At 32.4% G+C, this 23,232-nt stretch overlaps 1 protein-coding gene across 1 annotated transcript in view; it reads left to right on the top strand.

Moving 5' to 3' along the window:
* The first annotated feature begins 10,829 nt into the window (after nucleotides 1–10,829).
* LOC145266278 (uncharacterized) overlaps nucleotides 10,830–23,232 on the top strand; it is a 949,382-nt gene continuing 936,979 nt past the window's right edge. The window contains exon 1 of the mRNA XM_080121826.1: nucleotides 10,830–11,523. The gene's annotated coding sequence lies outside the window, so the exon portion shown is untranslated. The remainder of the gene's footprint in view (nucleotides 11,524–23,232) is intronic.

The following is a 23,232-nucleotide window of genomic DNA, read 5'->3' as shown; positions in this document are numbered from 1 at the left end:
TACATGAAAGATTTTAACACGCTCTCTGCCGGATAATCTTCCAGCTGCAGTACCACTGCACCTTTGTAAATATGTATTATCTTTTCGTCTTAATATATTTGTTTTACCTTTACTTTCTGCGTTCGTGTTGTTATTGATACAGACACAACAGTGGAACGGGATTTCGAAAAAAGATTTACGCGTGGGAAAATACACTATCAAACTCAACAGTGGACTTCGGGAAATACTTATTCGTTAAAGATTGAAAAAAAAAATTCACTCGAAAAGTCAATGTTTAAAACGCAGCAACTACGAAATTGTCACCAAGATTTTTTTGTGACTACTTGAAAACGATATTCAAAACCCGGGACACTTGAAAAAAAAACAAAAACAGAAAGCACTTTATTTCAAAGTGCCTACGAGAAAAAAAACCTTGAAAGTTGCAGTAACCTTTTCTACAAAGTGCACAAAAAAAGTGTTTCGCTAGGATACCGTGAACCTATTAGGTAGACGCTTTTGAAAGAAAAAGATATTTTTTTCTCAGTGTGCTAAGAAGGGATTTTTTGTTATTTCTTGTAGGTAATTAATAACGTAACAAAAGGAATTGGTTGTTAGTAGTTATTAAAGAAAGGAAATTGTAAAAGTGACTGATTTACTAATTTGAAACACAAAATGTAGGAACTTATCAAGTTATTCGCGGAAATGCAAACGCGTCAACAAGAAAGAGGCGGAGTACAGAAAAGGAACTACAAGAAAGAGACGAAAGACAACAAGAAAGAGACGAAAGACAGAATCAACGGCTTCTTTAATGTATAGAGCAAATGCAACTTGGTCAAAAATATTTGTTGGAAAGATTAACGACTACTTCTGCACAGGAAAGCAATACGACTTTTTCCAACGCAATAATTGTGAATAGCATAGATATGTTCACGTACCTACCAGAAGAGGATACCAATTTTGAGGCATATTTTTAAGAGGTATGAAGATATTTTCGAAACAGATTGCGAAAGCTAGCAAACGCAAAGGAAGTAAGTTTATTACTTCGAAAGCTTGGTACCAGTGAACATTGCAAATTTGTTGATTTCATATTTCCAAGGAAAACGAATCAGTTAGACTTCCCTGAGACCGTAAAACTTCTTAAGGAGTTAATCGGACCGAACATGTCTCTTCTTCACAAATGATGGTCGTGTATGAACCTTAAGAAAATGGAGGACCCGGACTACCTGACATATGCGTACGTAGGGAATAAACACAGCGACAATTTTAAATTATCGGAACTTACGGTGGGCAACTTCAAATGTTTAATGTTTGCACAGGGGCTAGTTTCTACAAAAAATTCAGAGACCCCAAGGCGCGTTCTCTCAAAATTAGAGACAGAACAAGGTCTGACACTGCAAAAGTTAGCAGAAGATTGTCAAAGGACAGTATCACTAAAAAGGACTCCAGAGATATATAAGAAGCAGGAGTCTCGTACATAAGGAAGATTAGAAATCTGGCAGAAACGCAGGGCAAAGAAAGTGGGAGACTGGTCAAAACCCAAAAGATTACGCGAGTTATAAATAGCCAAACTCTAATTACAGAAAACGAAATTACGATTCACGTCAAAGGAACTATAGGAAATCTGGACCAAGTAATAATTGCGGAAGATGTGATGAAAAACATTTGGGAAAGGATTCTCCTTACCAAAATATATGATGCTTCAATTGCGACAAAGTCGGACATAAGAGTATTTGTTGCAGAACAAAATATAGAGTACACCAAATGAGAACAAACGACGAAGAGAAAGACAATTTACGAAAATATGTGTTGGTTAATATTTTCGGCAAACAACTAAAATTTTAACTTGATTCTGGAGCAGATTTGTCGGTAATAAACGTTAGCACTTGGAAAAAACTGGATAAACCGACTCTGAAAAAGGCAAGTAAGGGTGCTAGAACGGAGACAGGAGACGAAATCAAATTCGAAGAAGTCGGCCTGCCCATTAATTTAAATGGCACGACGAAGAAATTGAAAATCTTCGTAATTAAAGAAAGCGAGGATTTATTGGGAACAGATTTTATTGAAAAATTTAACCTTTGGGATAAACCGATGAACGCTTTTTGTAAAAAAAATAACCAGCTGCACCACAGCGTAAGAAAATATTAAAAATAAACTAAAGAACGAATTCCCAGAAATATGTATTTGGGACTGGGAAGATGTAATAAATTTAAAGCTTCGTTCGAGCTGAAAAGGGATGCAACACCAGTATTTAAGAAAAACGGAACGTGCCGTTCGCCGGATTAGACAAAATAGATAGCGAATTAGACAGACTTAAAAGAATAGGCATTTTATAGAAAATCGAAACACGCGTTTTGGCAGCGCCTACGGCGTACGTAAAGAAGAAATCGGAGCAAATTCGTGTCTGCGGAGATTTTTCAACCGGGTTAAATAATATGCTACAAGATCACCATTACCCATTACCAAGCCCGGAAGAGGTTTTTGCCAAACAAAATGGTGGGAAAATAATTTCAAAAGTAGATTCGTCCGACGCCTATTTGCAAATTCTGATAGAAGAAAATGCTCAAAAAGTTTATGCATTAACACACACGAAGGGTTATTCAAGTATAACCGATTACCGTTCGGGATAAAAGTCACACCGGCGATATTTCCGCAAGTGATGGACACAATGTTGAACGGTTTAGATTGTGCTTGTGCATGCCTGGATGACATAATCATAAGGAGCGCGTCAATAAGTGAACATATAGAGCATTAAAATAATAATAAACTAGTACGGATTCAAGGTGAAAGAAAACAAATGTGAGTTGTGTCTAGGCGAAATCAAGTATTTAGGACAAATGATAAGTAAAGATGCTCGACGCCCTGATCCAGAAAGAGCGATAGCAATTAGGAACATGCCAGCACTACATAACATGACGACTATACAGAGCCTCTTAGGCCTCGCAAACTACTACCAAGTGTTTATCAAAGGCATGCACGACCTAAGAGCACCGCTGAACGAAGTATTAAAGAAAGAAACACTGTGGATATGGACAAAAGAATGTCAAGACTCATTTGAGGAAATTAAAAAGACTTTGACGTCAGATTTATCCTTAACTTATTACGACCCAAAATTACAAATAATTGTTGCTAGTGACGCGAACTCGTATGGTATAGGAGCATGTATACAGCATATCATGCCAGATGGAACGAAGAAACCTATAGCGCACGCTTGAAGTACCCTAATTCCGTCAGAGAAGGCTTACTCCCAAATAGAAAAGGAAGCATTAGCATTATTTTAGCGGTGACGAAATTCCACCGTTATCTGTACGGGAGACATTTTATACTGGAAACAGACCACAAGCCCTTAGTGACTAGTTTCGGCTCAAACAAGGGCTTACCAATATATACGGCTAATAGGTTACTCCGTTGGGGTACGATCTTGCTAAATTATGATTTTCAAATAAAACATCTACGTTCGGGAAAAATAGGTCATGTGGATGGATTGTCAAGGCTTATACCAGAAAGGAAAGCAACCTTTGAAGAGTCAGTAATTGCAGCTATACGTTCCAATTATGAGGAAAAACATGGTGGCGAATATAATAAGAGAATTACTAGTCACGCTTACCGATATAAAAAGAGAGGCTGAAAATGACGACATCATCAAAGACATAATGAAAAAATGAAGGGAAAATCACGGAAAAACGCAAAGTATATTTTCCTTATGCAATGAGGTATTATTACATAGTGAAAGATGGTTGTGACGAAAACATTGCAGAAAATATCTTACGTGATTTTCATACAGGACACCCGGGTATAAATAGGATGAAGACACTTATGAGGAGTTATGTTTACTGGCGTAATATGGATGGGGATATTGCATAACAGTAAACAGATGTGAATGTTGTGCGTTAGCCGCTAAGGCACCAACCATAGTGCATAAAGCTTGGAAAAAAAAACTGACCATCCATGGTCACGTATTTATCTAGATTGTGCTGGACCGATCGAGGGACAATACTACATAATCATAGTAGATAGTTTTTCCAGATGGCAGGAAGTAAAGCGGGTAAAAACCCCAACAAAAGATAACACAATAAGTTTTCTGCATGAAATATTTGCACGTTTTGGGGTACCAGACATTGTAGTCACAGATAACGCGACAAACTTTACTTCAAGTGTTTTCAGGTAAACCATATAACTACACCACCTTTCCATCAAATGGATTAGCGGAAAGGTTCGTAGATACGATAAAGCGTGCCCTTAGAAAATCGATAGGGACACCGACGGATAAAGGATTACAACAGTCCCTGCAAATATACAGGATAACTGAGAACCCAACTACACCGTCGAACTTATCACCAGCAGAATTAATGTTTGCGAGAAAAATAAAATCACCATTTGATAAATTAATACCAAAGCAAGCAGTCGTATATAAAACGACACACACATCACGTAAAATGTTTAAACCTGGTGATCAGGTATATTTTCAATATTTTAAAAATAATATGTCATATTGGGAGTCGGGTACGGTAGATAAACGTATCGGCGACTTGGTCTACATGATAAAAGGTCCAAAAGGGATACACAAAAGACACCAAAATCAATTGAGAAAACGTCATAGGAAGGACAACGAACATGACAAACCTGAGGAACAGGAAGATCCAATTGATATATTATACGAAACATTTAATATTGCACCACCACACACCATATCCGAACCGAGGATATCGGGAAGGAAAAGAAAGGCTGTAGCCCCAATGATAATGAACCCCAAAAAGAAAAGATATTGAGATCTACACGACTTCAAATCTTGGGAGGGGGGTGTTGTGGAGAGGCCCACTAAAATACGTGGGTGAAAAGATATAGGTAAAGGTACCAAGTCAGCAAGACCGGAGATCTGTGTTCGAACGCCGGATAGGCAAGACGCATGTGCAGGTTGCTCCATGAAAGACTTTAACACGCCCTCTGCCGGACAATCTTTCAACTGCAGTACAACGGCACCTTTGTAAATACGTATTATCTTTTCGTCTTAATATATTTATTTTACTTTTACTTTCTGCGTTCGTGCTGTTATTGATACAGACACAACATATATATATATATATATATATATATATATATATATATATATATATATATATATATATATATATATAGATACGGCCTCCGCTAATCGAGCCAGAGATGTCTCGTGTCGCGGGGTTCGAATCGTTCGACTGGTAGTAATCGTGACACCCTGCACTGAAGAATCCCGAAAGGATGAAACACTAGTGTCTGTAGGTATTTAATTATTATAGTAAAAAAATAATTATATATATATATATATATATATATATATATATATATATATATATATATATATATATATATATATATATATATATATACCTAAAAAGTGGTTTTCTCTGATCTTACACTGATTTGTAAAGCATACCTTTTCTAAGTAAATATTATTAAAATGAACGTTTTAATATACAGCGAGCGAAAAATGCTAATTTATTTTCATTATCTCATATAAAGAAATGTTTTTTAATTACTCATTCATTTTAAGGCGATTGGTTTAATATATTTATTATGCTGATTTCTATTTATTCATATTTTCTAAATTCTGCATAGCTGCGTAGAATTCAAGATGAACACCTGCTAGCACACACACAGGCACCCATATATATATATATATATATATATATATATATATATATATATATATATATATATATATATATATATATATATTTATGGGGAAATATATTTACACAATTATGTTTTACATTTTATTCATACCGATTTGTAATTTATGGCGCTCGATGTAACTTCTTGAATGTTCAAAGATGGCGTATTTAAATTAAAAAAGTTAATGGCGGCATATCTCCCAACGTCCGGATTTTGAAATCTTGCTGATGTACTTTTGTCTTCCTTTTGAATGGATAAGTGGTTTTATTTATGATGAGTTCAGGGTGTAAGTAATTTATATTTTAGCAGTATATTTACAGGAATGAATTTGCGCTACGAAATAGTTGCTATCAAGAAGGATACATTCAAGGGACTTTAAGAAATTAACTGTATGAGTGCCAAATATTTTCAAAGTTTTTATATAGACATTTTTATTTATACATATATATATATATATATTTAATGTAGCTTAATCGCCATATACATTTTATAACTTAATAACTAGCTCTACCTACGTATTGAGCACTTTTGGAGTAAATATTTAAAGTTTACGCATAAATCTATACTTTCGTATATTAAATTTATGTGAGTAAATTAAGTAGTTATATATATATATATATATATATATATATATATATATATATATATATATATATATATATATCCTCTTTATAACTAACAATTAAAATTGATTTTCCAGGATATTCATCGTTAAGCCCAAATATCAGCTTACGTTGTATAATTTTATTTTATTTTTTATTTTATTTTTATTTTTTGTAAATTTTTTTACCGGATAGCGTAACATATGATAATTAATAAAATACCGATTCTATAATAATATATACGCAATCAGCATACATCAAAATATCATGTTTAAGCGTATTGTACGACCGGGCAACGCCGGGCCGGGCGTCCAACCAGTATATATATATATATATATATATATATATATATATATATATATATATATATATATATATATATATATATATATGCGGTGGGCGTGTGTGTTTGGTGTGCATATGTACAGATAGATAAGTATATATGAGAACAAAATATGATTAGAATTGATATTTTTTAACTGCAAAAATGTGTGCATTTAAAATGTCAGTAGGATGACCAACGAAATTCTGTATTTAATGAGGTAGTTCGAAGGTTTACACTTATCCATCTAACTACCTTGCTAATAAAAAATCATACTCTTTCGTTTTTATTATCGAATCCTTTGCATCTTTTTAAAACGTTCCAAGCGAAATGTCAAAAAAAAAAACTAGAAAAGAGGCCAAATGATACAAAATCTTTGTCTAATATATCAATCTTTCTAATATTATTTCGTTTCAACAAATTATGCTTTTCTAATCGTCTCAGTGTTCATCCTGATGTTAAGTTAAAATGAAACCCATCTGATTTCAATTTGTCGTGTCATTTTTTTAAGATACTTTTTTTCCTACAAATCCCCCAATTCACACAAAAATATGTTTTTATAGCTCCGAAATTTCGAAACGCTCATCAAATGAAAACCCGTATTATGTCCAAATCAATAATTGGCTACTCATATTTTTCAACAAACATCTTGTAACCGCAAATGGAACGCAATTTTGATCAAGAGAATCTAATTACTATGTAACTCGATAAATAACGATACGCGACCTTCTTATCAAATTAATAGAAACTGGCCTAAGCGAGTTAAGTGATACATTTGACGGCGAAAGCAATCATTTTTTTTCACACAGGCATCACCACATTATCAAGGCCTAGAGGCCACTCAAGGATAAGGGTTAAAGAGTGTACAGTAGAAATTGGACAATATAGTAATCATTAGTAATGGAAATTCGGTAAATTTGATAACTTATATGGAACGGCTCATCAAGAACTTGTTTATGTTAGACTTGAACACAACCATATTGTAGTTAGCCGGAAAGCAGGAAAACGGAAGACAATTCCACAGGCGTGCAGTTCTAAGAAAGAAGCTTTGTTCATGGAATCTACGTTTAGGTTTAGGCACAGATAAAGAGTGGGGGGAATTATTGATAGTGTTTGTAGCTAGACGGGTGTTTCTTGTGAAAGTTTGGCGAGGGGGGACTATAGACTGAAGTTCAGTCGAACACTTTCCATAAAAATAATGATACATCAGAGACAAACTCGTAACATCTCTTCTATGAGATAGAGGTTGCAGGGAAGAGAAAAGGACATCTCCTACTAGGCTACGAAGTCTATTTTGAACTCTATCAAGGCAGGACAAGTCCTTTCTAGCAGCTCCTGTCCAGATGTGGCAACAGTATTCCATCATTGGACGTACCTGGTTCTTATATAGATATAGAATAGCATCAGCAGTGAGATATCTATCGGATCGATAGAAAAATCTTTCTTAACGTTTTTATTTATCTATTTTTATGTTAATAACATGTATTTAGATGTTTAATCGTTTTTACTTCGCATTTTTATATCTCATATTTTAGAAATCATTTTCTTACTAATGTTGTTGTTGAATTGGTCAAAACATTTTTAGTTATTATTTCTTATATATATGTTTTTATTATTTATGTGAAATGTATTCAACTATTTTAACCTTATGTCTTTTCATTCCTTTTTGCTTAATATTTGGGATCGATTTTTTGCTTCATATGTTTTACATTTTTAAATAATTTTATGTGATATACATTTACAGTTATTTTATGCATGTAATATTTTGTTATTTCTTTTAAATTCATATACTTACATTGACCTTATAGTTGCATACTTATTTATTCACGTTCCATTTTTCTAGATGTATTTATTTTATATTTCTATGGTATTATTGGTGTTTGCTTTTTATTCCAGGGGAGCACTATTTATCAAGGTTTTACACATCCGTCAATAAAAGGATTAATAAAATTGTCAATCGAATGATGAGCAAGGATATGATCAAGTTGAAAAAAAGTGACCAGAATTGGCAAAATAGAATACATTAGCAGACATCTAAACAAACAGTTAATAATTTGATAAGAAGACGGCATTATTTTTATCTTTAGTGGACTAAGTTTGAGTACAGGATCCATATTTTGATAGGAGCTGCTGATAATATTCGTTCATGCCTTGATAAGGTACACACCAACTTCAAAATTTAGTAGGTGCTGCAATTTTATCCTATTTTAAAAATTATTTTACCACAAACAAAGCACTTTGCGCCAATACCTACTAATTGAGACCAAATGTGTCTAGATGCTATGTGGGGAGTTGAGCAGCGACACATGTGTCTACATTACAATTGAACTTCTCCATGGCAGTACAGTTAGAGAGGCAGGAGACCAGGAGGTAATTCTAAAACTAAAACTCTGAGGTGGAAAAGTATGTAAGTAGGTTTTCCGCCATACAGGGACCTCTACAGTGTATGGGTTGGATTTTGCCGCGTACGTGTTAGTTATTTTCCTCGATGGTGTATAAGTGCTTTGAGTTTGTCAGTGCACATTCCAGTAAAATAATTGGAAAACAAACACAGGGATGCAACATGTATATTATGGGAATGAGGTTGGAGTTTGTTTGCTAATGTGGGACGTATTAAGCGGGTAACTCATTTTTAAACTCTGCCTGAAATTGAGAGATGAGTGGCAGATGCACTCGCTGCATAGAATAGTAGATGCACATAAATATATTAATACTAGTTAATTAATTTCATGAGAAACCATTGTGCCATATCCTGCCTCACATAAGTGGTTTTACGACTCAATATCTTCTCTATTGTGATTATCATGGCAGATAATCGACTGAACTTCAATTTATATCCCCTTCTCCAAAACAATTAGGATAAAATAACGTCTACCGTCAACAACTGTGAATAATTTTTCCTACTCGTTATCTGTGTCTAAAACAACACTCAAATTCCATTATTAAATACCTATTAAAGAGGTGACCACTTACGGTACCCTATACCGGGGGTTTGCTTTCCAGCTGATTCCAACATTTTCGTGTTCCAGTTAAAGGTAAAAAAGTTAATGTTTTCTTAAATCATATTCTACCCAATTACAACGACTACATAATATTATAGTGTTGCCTCATAGACCTCTTGACAGTCATTAACTATGATTCACAAGTGGCATTCACATCCTAGTAAGAGGTGATTACTTTGTAGAAAAACAAACAAAAAGAAACAGTCTCACAGATTTGTATTCCGAGTAGTTTTTTTTAAATAATTTATTTGATGTTTTGCGAACGATATATACATTCTTTTATATAAATAGTGTTAATATATTATTACATAATATATTTGGATTTATAATCTGGCTTATATATTTAAGTGATTACTAATATTTTCCATTCATTTTAAATTATTCTGTACCGCTCAGTTTTTTTGGAATTCAAAAAAAAAATCTATCAGTGATCCTTTCTTCATACCATCTTATCAACTGACTTTTTTATTATTTCTGAAATCTTCTTTGTATTCATGCATTTCGATTTCCTTTGCATTAGATTAATTCCGGATTTTTTTCCTCCTCGCTAAAAAGAATGTCTTCAGAAAAAAAAACTCGCGTCTTTTATATTCGAGAATTATTAACTTCAAGAAACATTTGCAACGCTCGAATTGACTCAATAAATCAAGTGAATAAACGGACTGTGGCCCGCCGCTTAACAGAGCGACGGCAGTCTATGCACTTCTTTTAACTCCGATTCAATAATTATTAAACATAATTCGATGTTGCTGCTACGTATCTCCCTTTTCTCCCTGTCTTGACACGTGTATCACAAGTAATGAGGATTCACTGGCCGGCACGTACACACGCGTGCACCGAAATAGGTGTGAATATAGGTAGACTGCATTTTCTGTACTCAATAACAATAAGACCCACGGCAACCACAAAAGTAATAGAAAAATGTTGTTCATATTCAATAGGTTGATCGATAGACAAGCTGTCCGTTGACAGTCACCATCAATATCATCACTCTCGCCTTCATCCTTAGTCGGGGGTAACATCGAACACATCAATAAACAATAAGGTCTGTCTTATAATACAGCAGCTGACTGTTGAACACCAGACCTGCATCCCCATCTTCCTCCTCCTCCTCTTACTCACTTTCTTCTTGTTTTCTTCTCTTCTTCTTTCACATACTGTGTGTTGTTAAATTCCGTATCTTCGCCTGCAAAATCACGATTTTTATTTTCCTCACAACGCGCTCCCCTCTCTATCTCTCTATCTCTCTCCCACGCACCTGCTACTGCAACTGCTAAGAGAAGCTGCGAGTAAAACTTCCAGCGTTGAGGTAACAATTACCACCAGAGCTGAATAAGAAGCCTCGTCGAAACACGGAGATTTGAGACATAATAAGATAAAAAAGAAGAGAACAGAAGAAAAAATAGATAAAAAAACATACGCGTTTGACTCTAGCGAGCATCAGGATATATACGGTCACTGTTTGTATATAATCGTAGCAATAGTTGCATGGCTGGACTTAGTTCACAACTTTCAGTTATAAAGTATATAGATTTAAATCTCCCGCTGGCAGAAAACATAAAAAAACCGGACTAACAAATAAATGACGTTATCAAATGATACGCACTTTTAATTAATTAACCATGTGAAATGTCTGTAGTTTAAAATTAGCGTTAAATATAATCATGTGATGAAAAAATTTGGCTCTATTTGATGAGACTGAAAAAGTTAAGACAACTTTTATACTTCATTAAACTGACTCAAATAAATAGATTACGTATTTTGTAAAAATATTTTCCTAGAAGCATATTAAAAAAAAAACGGCTCACTTGGCATATTTTTATTTATTAAAATTATTCTTCGATATGTAAGAAAGTTATTATTTTTCGCATGAATACATTCTCATTGATCCCTGGGCGTTCCAACCGATAAAAGAATAACCTGGATGTTCCTCGTGTGATCACACATCGATTTTCGGCATTTGTGAAAGGTAAGTTTCGAAAAAAAAACTTTTTACTGTTAATATTACATGTTGTTATTATCAGAAAATGACGAATGAGTGGTAATTAAGAGACAGTTTATCGAGAGAAATAAATAAGCTCAAACATACTGTCGGAAGTGAAATAAGGATTTACACTCTACAGTGTATAAACTTTGGGAAAACTACTGACATGTCAAGAAAAAATATGAGAAGATCAAATATAAATTACGAGCAGTAAACTATATTTTTTTATTGCAGATTAAATAATTATATACTGATCTATATAATTATATACTGATCTATATAATTATATACTGATCTATATAATTATATACTGATCTATATAATTATCTAGAACATTTTGTACATAACTATCATTTTTATCTTTATTTTAATATTGCTCTCTCTTCTTATCTCAATAATTCTCTATCTCTCTGCCTCACACTAGTTCTTGGATATGACCTTAAACTATATACGATGGTAAGGCCATGGCTTGCGGGCTTTGGGAGTATGAAGCCACCCTTTAATTGCCATTGCTCCCAGGTCCACTCTGACCCGGACTGGTAGTATCTGTAAGGGTCCCAACTATGGGTTGAATAGAAACCGACTTAAAAAACAAAACAAATATACTCTATGAAAAATATGAAATTAATGTATATATATATGTTTGTGTGTGTGTGTGCGTGTGCGTGTGCGTGTGTGCGTGTGTGTGTACGTATATGCACATTGAGCTATAGATACACAACTGTATATTATCTATAATACTATACAGACTATATCTTGTTCTGTCGTCTATACTGGATGTTTCTGAGACAAGCTAAAATCAAACACTAAGGTAGGAATGCAACATCAATGTTATTTGGAATAAGTGATCAACTATGTTAAATCCGAAGTTGTGACTATTTGATTGGCAAGTACAAGGTGCCCAAAAAAAGCACTAAAAAATAAATACACAAATTAAAACAAAAATAAAAATTTCAGTGACTTTTCGGACGTTTTCAGTATATATATATATATATATATATATATATATATATATATATATATATATATATATATGTATATATATATATGTATATATAAACATATGTATATATATATATTACTAATTAACACTCAATATTTATAATTCTGTTTTTAATAATAATAATAATAAGAAGAAGAAGAAAAATAATATATTATATATATATATATATATATATATATATATATATATATATATATATATATACATATATATATATACGTGTGTGTGTATTATACGCTTAATAACGTAACTGAGCAATCTGTAATAATTTCTTCATATATATATATATATATATATATATATATATATATATATATATATATATATATATATATATATATATATATACTTTACATGTGCAGATCAGCCTGCCACATGTTCCATTATTGAACATGCGTGTTTCGTTTCTAGTGTTTTGGTTAAACGTATGGAATCGGTAGATGTTCATACATATTCATAATCCCAATTTTAGTGCACTTTCATGAATCCTAATATTGTCTTTTTCTTTCCTATAATTCTCCCTCTCTCTATCCTACTTATTTTTCCTGCATCTGTCTCTGTCTGTCTGTGCTTCTCTCTCTTTCTTTATATATATATATATATATATATATATATATATATATATATATATATATACTAGCAAAAATACCCGTCGTTGACTGGGTTCAAAAACAGCCTACAGAAAATGGGCTCTGCTTCATGAAAGTATGAAAGATTATGTAAAGGAAGGGTTGTAAAGAGACAGCTTCGAATTTGGGGGTATCAAAACTATTATACCATACTTGTTCACACTGAAACACTTATCACAATATTCTGTGGATCTATATTAAAAAACCTTGATAAACTTTGTGACATATTTCCATTCTAGGGAGGTTAGGCGCGAACGAATACCCAATAATTTTTTGTACCATATTTCTTCAAACTGAAACATAATTATCAAAGTATACATACGCAGATAGATAAGAAACGTCTTTATTAAAGTGTGTGCCTATTTCCATTCTATGGAGACCAGGCGTGAATGCATCCCCCACAATTGTATTATACCACCCCTATTTAAGTTAAAACAAACTTATCAAAGTATTATTATGCACATCTATATCAAAAACACTTGTGAACTTTTTTTTTCAATTTTTCAATTTTTTATCTCCATACTTTGTGGACCAGGCGCATACGCAGACCCCACCATTTTAATGAATCACCATTATGCCAGATAAAACATACCCATCCCTGTGTCTCGATACATCTTCTATCATTATATGTGATCAGTTTTCTATAATAGTCAGGCATATAGGAGCCTATTCATGACCAGACACACACACAGACGTTCAGCTTTATATTATAGAAAATTATATTATAGAAAAGAGAGAGAGAGAGAGAGAGAGAGAGAGAGAGAGAGACTGATTTATGTGTGTATATGTGTGTGTAGGTGTGGTTGTTCCTTATTAACATTTTTTCTATCAGGATATAATATATTGTATACATGAAGCAGGTCCTATATCTGGCCTAGCACGAGAACACATAGTATCCTCCACTTGGGTAGAGTTCAAATTATAATTTCAAACCCGAAAGAAGTCGAACGGTCTGTCATGCACGCACACGATCCACATCGCTCTAGGTTTACATTACTCTCGTTTTGGTGTTAGTAATTCAACACACGCCGATTAACTTGCTGCATTTCTTTAGCATTAACAAAATATCCCTTACAAACTGTCTAGCAAAACAAACCCACAAGACATTGGCGCCCATTGATAACAGCATACTTTTCCTTACGTGCCGCATGCTGCCCATAGCGGATCTATCGAAAATTTAAATGAAATCCAAACACATCGCTTTCAGGACCACGCTTTCAGGCTCACGCAGTTTATCGCTATAAATCCGTATGGAAGCGTATTAGACATATTTTTTCGAATTATTATATTCATGTCATGAGCAATCATTTACAATACTATATCAATCTGTTTACATATCTATGTGTCTATGCATCTATCTCTCTTTATGTCTGTCCATTTGTCTATCTATCTATTCACCAATCTCTCTGCCTTTATTTGTGCCCGTTTATTTTTATCTCTCATTTATGCACACACGCACACATATATATATAATTATATGTATACATGTATATATATAATTATATATACACATGTATATATGTGTGTGTATGCATATATATTTATATGTATGCATACACACATATATATATATATAACCCTTTTTCTTCTTCCGTATATATATATATATATATATATATATATATATAAATATATATATATATATACAGAAGAGGGAAATGCTTATATATATGCATATATATATATATACATATATATATATATATATATATATATATTCCTTATTTTACAGCTATGTGGACCCAAATATCTCAATGACACGCTTGTTGAAAAAAACAGTGTGAGTAAGCCTGACGACGTAATTTACCATATATATGTATATATATATATATATATATATATATATATATACACATATATATACACATGATAAATTTATCATATATATATATATATATATATATATATATATATATATATATATATATATATATATATATATATATACACTACGTCGTCACGCTGACCCGCACTGTTTTTTTCAACAAGCGTGCCATTGAGATATTTGGGTCCACATAGCCTTAAAACGAGGAATATATATATATATATATATATATATATATATATATATATATATATATATATATATATATATATATATATATATATATATATATATATACTTACTTCTAAATAAGAACAGGGCATACATTGTAAGGAGAGGATTTTTTTTTCAAAGTTTCTCTTGAATTGCTACGATTTTCTTTTTTCATGTGTTTTTCTCAACAAAAATAATGATAAATATATTCTGACATAATTATTGCTAAAATCTATTCATTCCATTGCCAAAGACGTGCACACTCACATTCCCACACACACCCACATAAAACACACACATTCACACACACACATACACACTCTTATATATATGCGTGCGTGTAAAATAAACTGATCTTGGTTTTTGAAACTTATATATATGTATATATATATATGTGTGTGTGTGTGTGTGGGTGTGTTTGTATATACATATATATAACATACATACATATATACATATTTATAACATATATATATATATATATATATGTATGTATGTTATATAATGTTGAACAACACTGACGTTTAATTTTAGCATAATTTGCATACCAACAGAAATTTCCCATTCTGAAATACTACTACATATATATATATATATATATATATATATATATATATATATATATATATATATATATATATATATATATATATATATAAATACATTGTAAATTGTCTTGGTGTATACATTTCTCTACCGAACTGCTCTGTCAATTTTCAGTGTACAGACTCGAGATTTGACATAAGGAGTATTGACGCTTGGAAAAATCTTTTTTAATCGATTTTCAGTCACTAAATTTACTGTCAAGGGGCAAACATTCAATGATTTGATCTTTAAACACTCTACCAAATCCCTCCGTCAGTTTTCTGTCCATGCAATATAAATTTTAGATGTACGTTACTTCGACATGGATCAAACTTTAAAATTTATTTGAGATTAAAATGATAAATGTTAAGGAGTAAAAATTAAGGGTCAAAGGTAAACAAAAAAATCGACGACTGCGGTCCCTACCAAATTACTCAGCTAATTTTTTGTTTAACATTTAAAACTTTGCATAAAGAGTATTCAGCTATAGGCAATGAATTTTAATGCTTTTTTGGCGGAAAATTTGGCTGACAATGGGTCAAAGTTAAAAAGAGTTGACCTTTGCGGTCTCTGGAAAACGATTCAGCCAATTTTAAGTATAAAAATTTTGAATTTTACAAAAAAAGTATTCAAACTTGCAGCCAGCTATTTAATCAGTTTTTGGTCAATAAAATTGTCTGCCAATAGCTCAAAGTTAAAAGAGTTGACATTTGCATTATTATATTCAATGCATATATATATAAATATATATATATGTATACCTATTTATATGTATATATACATATGTATATACTCATTATTCATATACATATGCGCGTGCACATTTACTGAAACGATTGTTTATTTATTTATTTATTTTTGGATCCTGTTTATTTTGTTGAAATTATATGTGAAGAGACGGTAAAGGATACCAAGGATCTGTAGTCATATTTTGCTCTCTGATTATTATATTACCTATAATAGGGGCTAAATTGTAGAAACCTTTTCTCTACGTGATGGTGCTAGTATTTGAAATTCAGATTACCTTATAACTCCACATACTTTTGATGCATAGACGATATTCTGATTTTTCTTCTTCTTAACGCACAAATGGAACAACTCCAAAATAAATTAAATTCATTTGAACCATCCATAAAATGTACACACGTATCCGAACAAGATAACTCCCTAGATTTTCTAGATATACTTATCATCAGATCAGAAAAATATCTGAGTTTCATAGTACATAGAAAAACTACACATAAAAACGATTATATTCACTACTACTCGCGCCACAATCATAGAATAAAAACTGGCATGATCATTGGTCTTTTCTTGCGTGCCTTTAGAATATGCATTCCCCAATATCTTGATCATGAAATTCAACATATCATGAACGTTTTAAAGACATTTTAATATCTGATGTATTTAATTTCTAACGCGAAGAAAAAAAGCAACGGAAATATATTCTTATGTAAATAAACAGAAATATAAAACATCAGATACGTCCCTACTAAACAGATATCTCTCCATGCCTACGCATACTAATAATACGAAAATTTGCGACCCTCTCAATAGGCTTGGCATATATACGATACAAACTTTTTCAACAATAAAACAAACATTAAAAACTGCTAAGAACCCCCCAAACCTCACTCCCAAGACCGACATCACACTTGTAATAACTGCCATCAAACGTATATAGGCGAAACACAACGTAATTTAATGAACATAAAATAGACATAAAGAATGGTAATTCCTTAAATTCACTTTTCTGTCATTGTGTTGAACATGATTGCTCGTTTAATTTGGATCGTGGAAAGTCATCATACTCATTGTAGATAGAGCTACATGAAGACTTCTACAAGCAACACTTATTTAAAATACTAGCACCATCTCGCAAAGAAAGGGTTTCTACAATTTAGGTCCTTTTATAGGAAATATAATGACTAGAGAGTAAAATATGAAAAAAAAGATCCTGGTTAATCAGTCTATATACCCTTGATTATCCCTCCTCATATAATGTCAACAAAATACATAAATAAATAAATCCGTTCAGCAAATGTGCATGTACATATGTATATAAATGCCGTTTTAATGTATATATATATATATATATATATATATATATATATATATATATATATATATATATATATATATATATATATATATATGCATGGAATAATCGAACTTTTCCATGCGCACATTTATAGATTCTGCCAGAATGGGAAGGACATAAGGATGTTTTTTTTTTGCCTTTTTCACTCGCATGTCGGCTGTAATCTCTTTCTTCTACATTTTTCCTACGAAATCCTGATGACGTCCCCTGAAATAGGGACGAAACGTTGATTACTATTTTATTAATTCTTGGGTTCCTTCTCAAATAACACCAACCATATATATATATATATATATATATATATATATATATATATATATATGCTAGTTTTTTTATGGTGTCTTTCATATATATATATAAACAACACCCAATAGTTTTGCTGATGAGGAGACTTTGTTTAAAAAAACTATATGTCAAAATTATTGTCTATGACTTAATGTCCATCGTAATAAAACATCGTTTTTGAAACGATCGTACAAATTATTGACTTTGTTGTGTTCCTTTTTATGAAACAGATATTTAATTCTAATTTGAATTTTAAATTATAAATCACATTATTAAATACATATATATATATATATATATAGACAGAGAGAGAGAGAGCGAGAGAGAGATAAAAAGGAACACACCGTATTATGTCTTCATCAACGTTTCGTCTTTATTTCGAGACTTCCTCTGAATGAACAAGATTAAGAAACAAAAAGAAAACAGTACAAAATATTTGAAAATTTTTCCGTGCAAAGTGTGACGCTGTTCTATTTCAGAAAAAAACGGATAAAGACTTTGGAAATTCAGAAGAGAGAGACGGGGGGTTGCGCTGTTTAAGAGAGGGACATTTTAGTGATGTCATATAGCAGTTAATGTAATTTTAAAAGATATGAACGCAGTTTATATTCTTACTGGATGAAATTCAAAAATAGGTGTGTAACAGAAATGAAATGAGTCTTTTTTTTGTTACGTAATTTATTGATTGAGATTATATGTATTAATTATGACAGGTCGTGTTTGAATGGTGTGAGAAGGTTAACCTCTGTCTACAGTTAAATTATGTTCTTTTAATAAAAGTTTCTTATTAACGGCGCTTTCTTCGAGAAAGCTGCACGTTATTTAATTGTGCTTGAAATTGCGATAAGCGCAGATTCAAGAAGTCTCCGGCGCGGTTTATTTAGAGGAAGTCTCGAAATAAAGACGAAAAGTTGATGAACACATAATGTTCCCTTTTATTTCTCAAATTCATCATAATTCTATTTCCATTATTTTCATCATAAATATATATATATATATATATTTATATATATATGTGTGTGTGTGTGTGTGTGTTGTATATATATATATATATATATATATATAAGTAGGTTGTAGTTTGCTTGAAGCATTGTTGAAGAAAATTATAAGGTAAAATTAAAAGCCAAGAACAATGCGAGATTTTTTTTATATATAGAGTAAAATTAAATGCAAACAAAAGAAATAAATTTCTTTTTTTTTGTTGTTGTTTGTTTTTTCTTTTTCACACAAATTTTAACTCTAAACAACAGTAATTTTTTTTTCTGTTGTATTCAATGGTGTTATAAATCTCAATATATTTCAGACTTATTAGTCCATTTTCAAGAGAAGACAGCGGAAGAGTGTTCAAAATTGGAAAAGTTCTATATTTCGCGGTATCACGTGGCAAACTCTGCGGCTACTTTTCCAATTTTGAACACTCTTCCGCTGTCTTCTCTTGAAAATGGACTAATAAGTCTGAAATATATTGAGATTTATAACACCATTGAATACAACAGAAAAAAAAAATTACTGTTGTTTAGAGTTAAAATTTGTGTGAAAAAGAAAAAACAAACAACAAAAAAAAAGAAATTTATTTCTTTTGTTTGCATTTAATTTTACTCTATAAAAAAAAAAAAATCTCGCATTGTTCTTGGCTTTTAATTTTACCTTATATATATATATATATATATATATATATATATATATATATATATATATATATATATATACACACATTAAAAGTTTTATTTATGTCCCGGTAGCTTCTGGTGTTTAGACTAAACATTGGCGGAATAGTTTGAGACTGCGAAGGTCAACCCTTCTAACTTTGATCTCTAGGCAGCCGAATATTCGTCCAAAACTAATTAAAAATGTTGTTGCATATCCTAATACTATTTATGTAAAATTTCAATTGCTTAGACCCAAAATTAGCTTTATGGTTTACGGGAGACTCAAACGTTCATTTTTTTAAACTTTATTATTCATATTTATTATTGTATTTTTTACTAGAATATCCTGTCCTTTTCTTTTCCAGATTTAACAACTAGTCGTTTACTTTTCTGTGCTTAAGTTTAACCATATTACTTGCTATACTATAATTTATTTCATTATAATATACACACATATATATATATATGTATATATATATATATATATACATACATTTATATGCATATACATATATTGTTTAACAAAAACTTTGGCATATAAACGATAACTGAATTAACCCAGTAAAATTCGGAATACTACAATTAAGACTATATATATATATATATGTGTGTGTGTGTGTGTGTGTGTATGTGTGTGTGTGTGTGTGTGTGTGTGTGTGTGTGTGTGTGATGGTGATCTATTTTCCCTGATAAAAATTTTATCCACATCCCCGGGTTGTTTTCACGGTTTTCCGTATTTTATGTTAATTTCTTTGTTACAAGTGTATTTTTATTTATTAGTTTGTTTGTTTATTTATTCATTTATCTCTCGTTTATATCTTTTGTTATGTTATTTTCTAATCGTTAATTTGTTTTTAGTCTTATTTGTTTTCTTAGTAGGGGTGTGGGGAAATGGTCGTTTTATGCGATCAAGCCGTTGACAATTGGGAGATGTTAGAATACTGTTAGTCTACAACTAGTTTTATTTCTTTGATCTAATATACTTTTATAATCATATTTTTTCTACGAGTTAATTTCATTGTTCTCTTCTTACTGTTTGAGACATCCTACTGATGATTGTTTATTTTTTTTTGTTATTTATTTATTTGTCGGGGTCAGTTTTTTGGATCTCAAGACCTCTGCCGATTTCGAGTAGCTGTCCACAACTATAAAGTAATAAAACTCCTCTACTGGTCTTGCGTAGTCAATGTGGATCCTCGACCATGTTAGTTCAGTTTAAGGCCAAGTTTTATGTGTTATTGGTGGTGTCTTGGCACGTATTCAATGTATTTAGTTTTTGGGTTCTTATTTATTGACTTATTTGTTTTTTATGTTTAAGATATATGTCCTTGTGGTTGTTTAGTAATTATTTTAAGTGTTTCCTTATTTTTTTTAGGTGCCTCCTATGTTCGACTTTTGGGCCCGGAATAATGTATATAACATGGTCGACTCTTCATAAGATCGTGCCCTGTTCCCAAAAGGAACAGTTATTAAACTATTTCGGTGACATTGTAGATGTTCTGTATTGTATTATATTTTCGGCCAGCAGTTTATCAAATACTGATTTTACTCTCAGCCAAAACATGATTTCAGTCGGCCATCTGGTTTGGTCCGATTTTTAATTATCCTATAGACCTGCAGAAATTGCTGGGCGGCCTTTTCTTTCGTTGTGCCGCACGCCTTTTTGAATGCCCTGTTTAGCAAGTCGAGGGATCGTTCAGCCTGACCCTTACTCCTGGGGGTAGTACTGGAGGATCGTAATATCCTTAACTTGATACGTCTCGCAGAATTCTCTGAACTCTGATGAGGTGAACTGCGTAGCGTTGTCGCTGACCAGACAATCCACAACCCCAAATGTCGGGGTCAGTTTTTTGGATCTCAAGACCTCTGCCAATTTCGAGTAGCTGTCTACTACTATAAAGGAATAAACATCCTCTACTGGTCTCGCGTAGTCAATGTGGATCCTCGACCATGTTTGTTCAGTTTTAGACCAAGGTGTATGTGTTATTGGTGGTGCCTTGGCACGTATTCAATGTATGGGTGATGTCTTGGTCCATAGCTGTCTATTAAACGAAACTTCTCATCAGGCTTATCATCCAGTTTATTCCTCGCCAGACTGTCTGCATGTGTCAGTTGTTTTGAGTAGAAAAATGTTATTGTAAAATTATAATTTAAAAGAATAATTCCCTATTTTAATTGTCGATTCGGCATGAATGTGGGAAGTCCCTTTTTTGGTTCAAAAATGGATATCAACGCTTATGGTGGGTTTGTAGATAAAAACGTCTTCCGTACAGGAACCTATGGAATTTCGAACCTACAAAAATAATTCCTAGTCCTTCTTCCTCCATATGAGAATAATTTTTCTCTGCTGGAAGCAGAGTTCGGGGCTCGAAAGCTATTCGTTGTTTTGAACCATCTGGCATTCTATGTAACATGCAGGCGCCAACGCCACATTAATATTACTTTGGGTTAAAATGAACTAAGAACAGTTTTGAAGTAAGGATTTTTTTTATTTCTTGGAATGATGTCTGAAAATCCGTTGTCCACTCCCAAGCCTTAACCTTCTTTAGTAATTAATTTAGAGGTGCGATTTAGGAATAATTTGGTAATAATTTGTCCAAGCCTTAAAAGCTTGGTAATTCTGCTGTGTTTCCCGGTGCATGCATTTCTCTAATGGCAGCCGCCCTGTCCGCATCTTTATCAATGATATGTCCTAGGTACTTGTTTTTTTGTAAAAAAGTATTCGCACTTGTCTTCTTTGTATTCGACTAAATAATTGTTTGATATGGCTTGCGTTTTCCTTCCTGCTTTTGCTCGCTATAATGATGCCATTAGATATGTGATGGCATTGTTTAGGTCGCTCAGTATGGTAGCCATGACTTGGTGGAATATCGCGGGTGCTTCCTTTACCCCAAACCTGAGCCTTTCGTAACTGTACAACCCCCGATGAGTATTAACACATAGGAGGTTAGCGCTTTTGTCGTTGGCAGGAATTTGTAAGTATGCATCAGTCAGGTTGATCTTGCCGCCACTTAATTACATGAACACTTCCTCCGTGCTGGGTAATGGATATGGTCAATTAACACAATTGTTTATGTGATGTTATTGTTTAACTTTCCGCAAGTCCTTCAGTCGCAAGTGTAATTCTAAACACTTTCTTAAGCGTGATCAAAATTTGAGTCCAACGTCGTTAATATTTTCAGAAGATTATCTTAGACCGAATTGTGTTTCTTGAATCCAATGTCGTCAGTGGTTTTGGGAATACTGTTTTAGATGTGAGTATATTTCTCGAATCAAATGTCGTAAGTTTTATGGCTCGCAAGTAGCCACAAAGAACAGAACGACGGAGAAAAACTTTAAACATATATTACATGAAAAAAACGAGAAGGTTACAACGGAACATGTAGGTAATTAACAGATTATGT

This window comes from Euprymna scolopes, chromosome 4, assembly GCF_053919585.1.
Source record: "Euprymna scolopes isolate OS-2025 chromosome 4, ASM5391958v1, whole genome shotgun sequence".
In the NCBI taxonomy this organism is placed as follows: domain Eukaryota; kingdom Metazoa; phylum Mollusca; class Cephalopoda; order Sepiida; family Sepiolidae; genus Euprymna; species Euprymna scolopes.
This window is presented reverse-complemented; position numbering and strand designations above follow the sequence as displayed.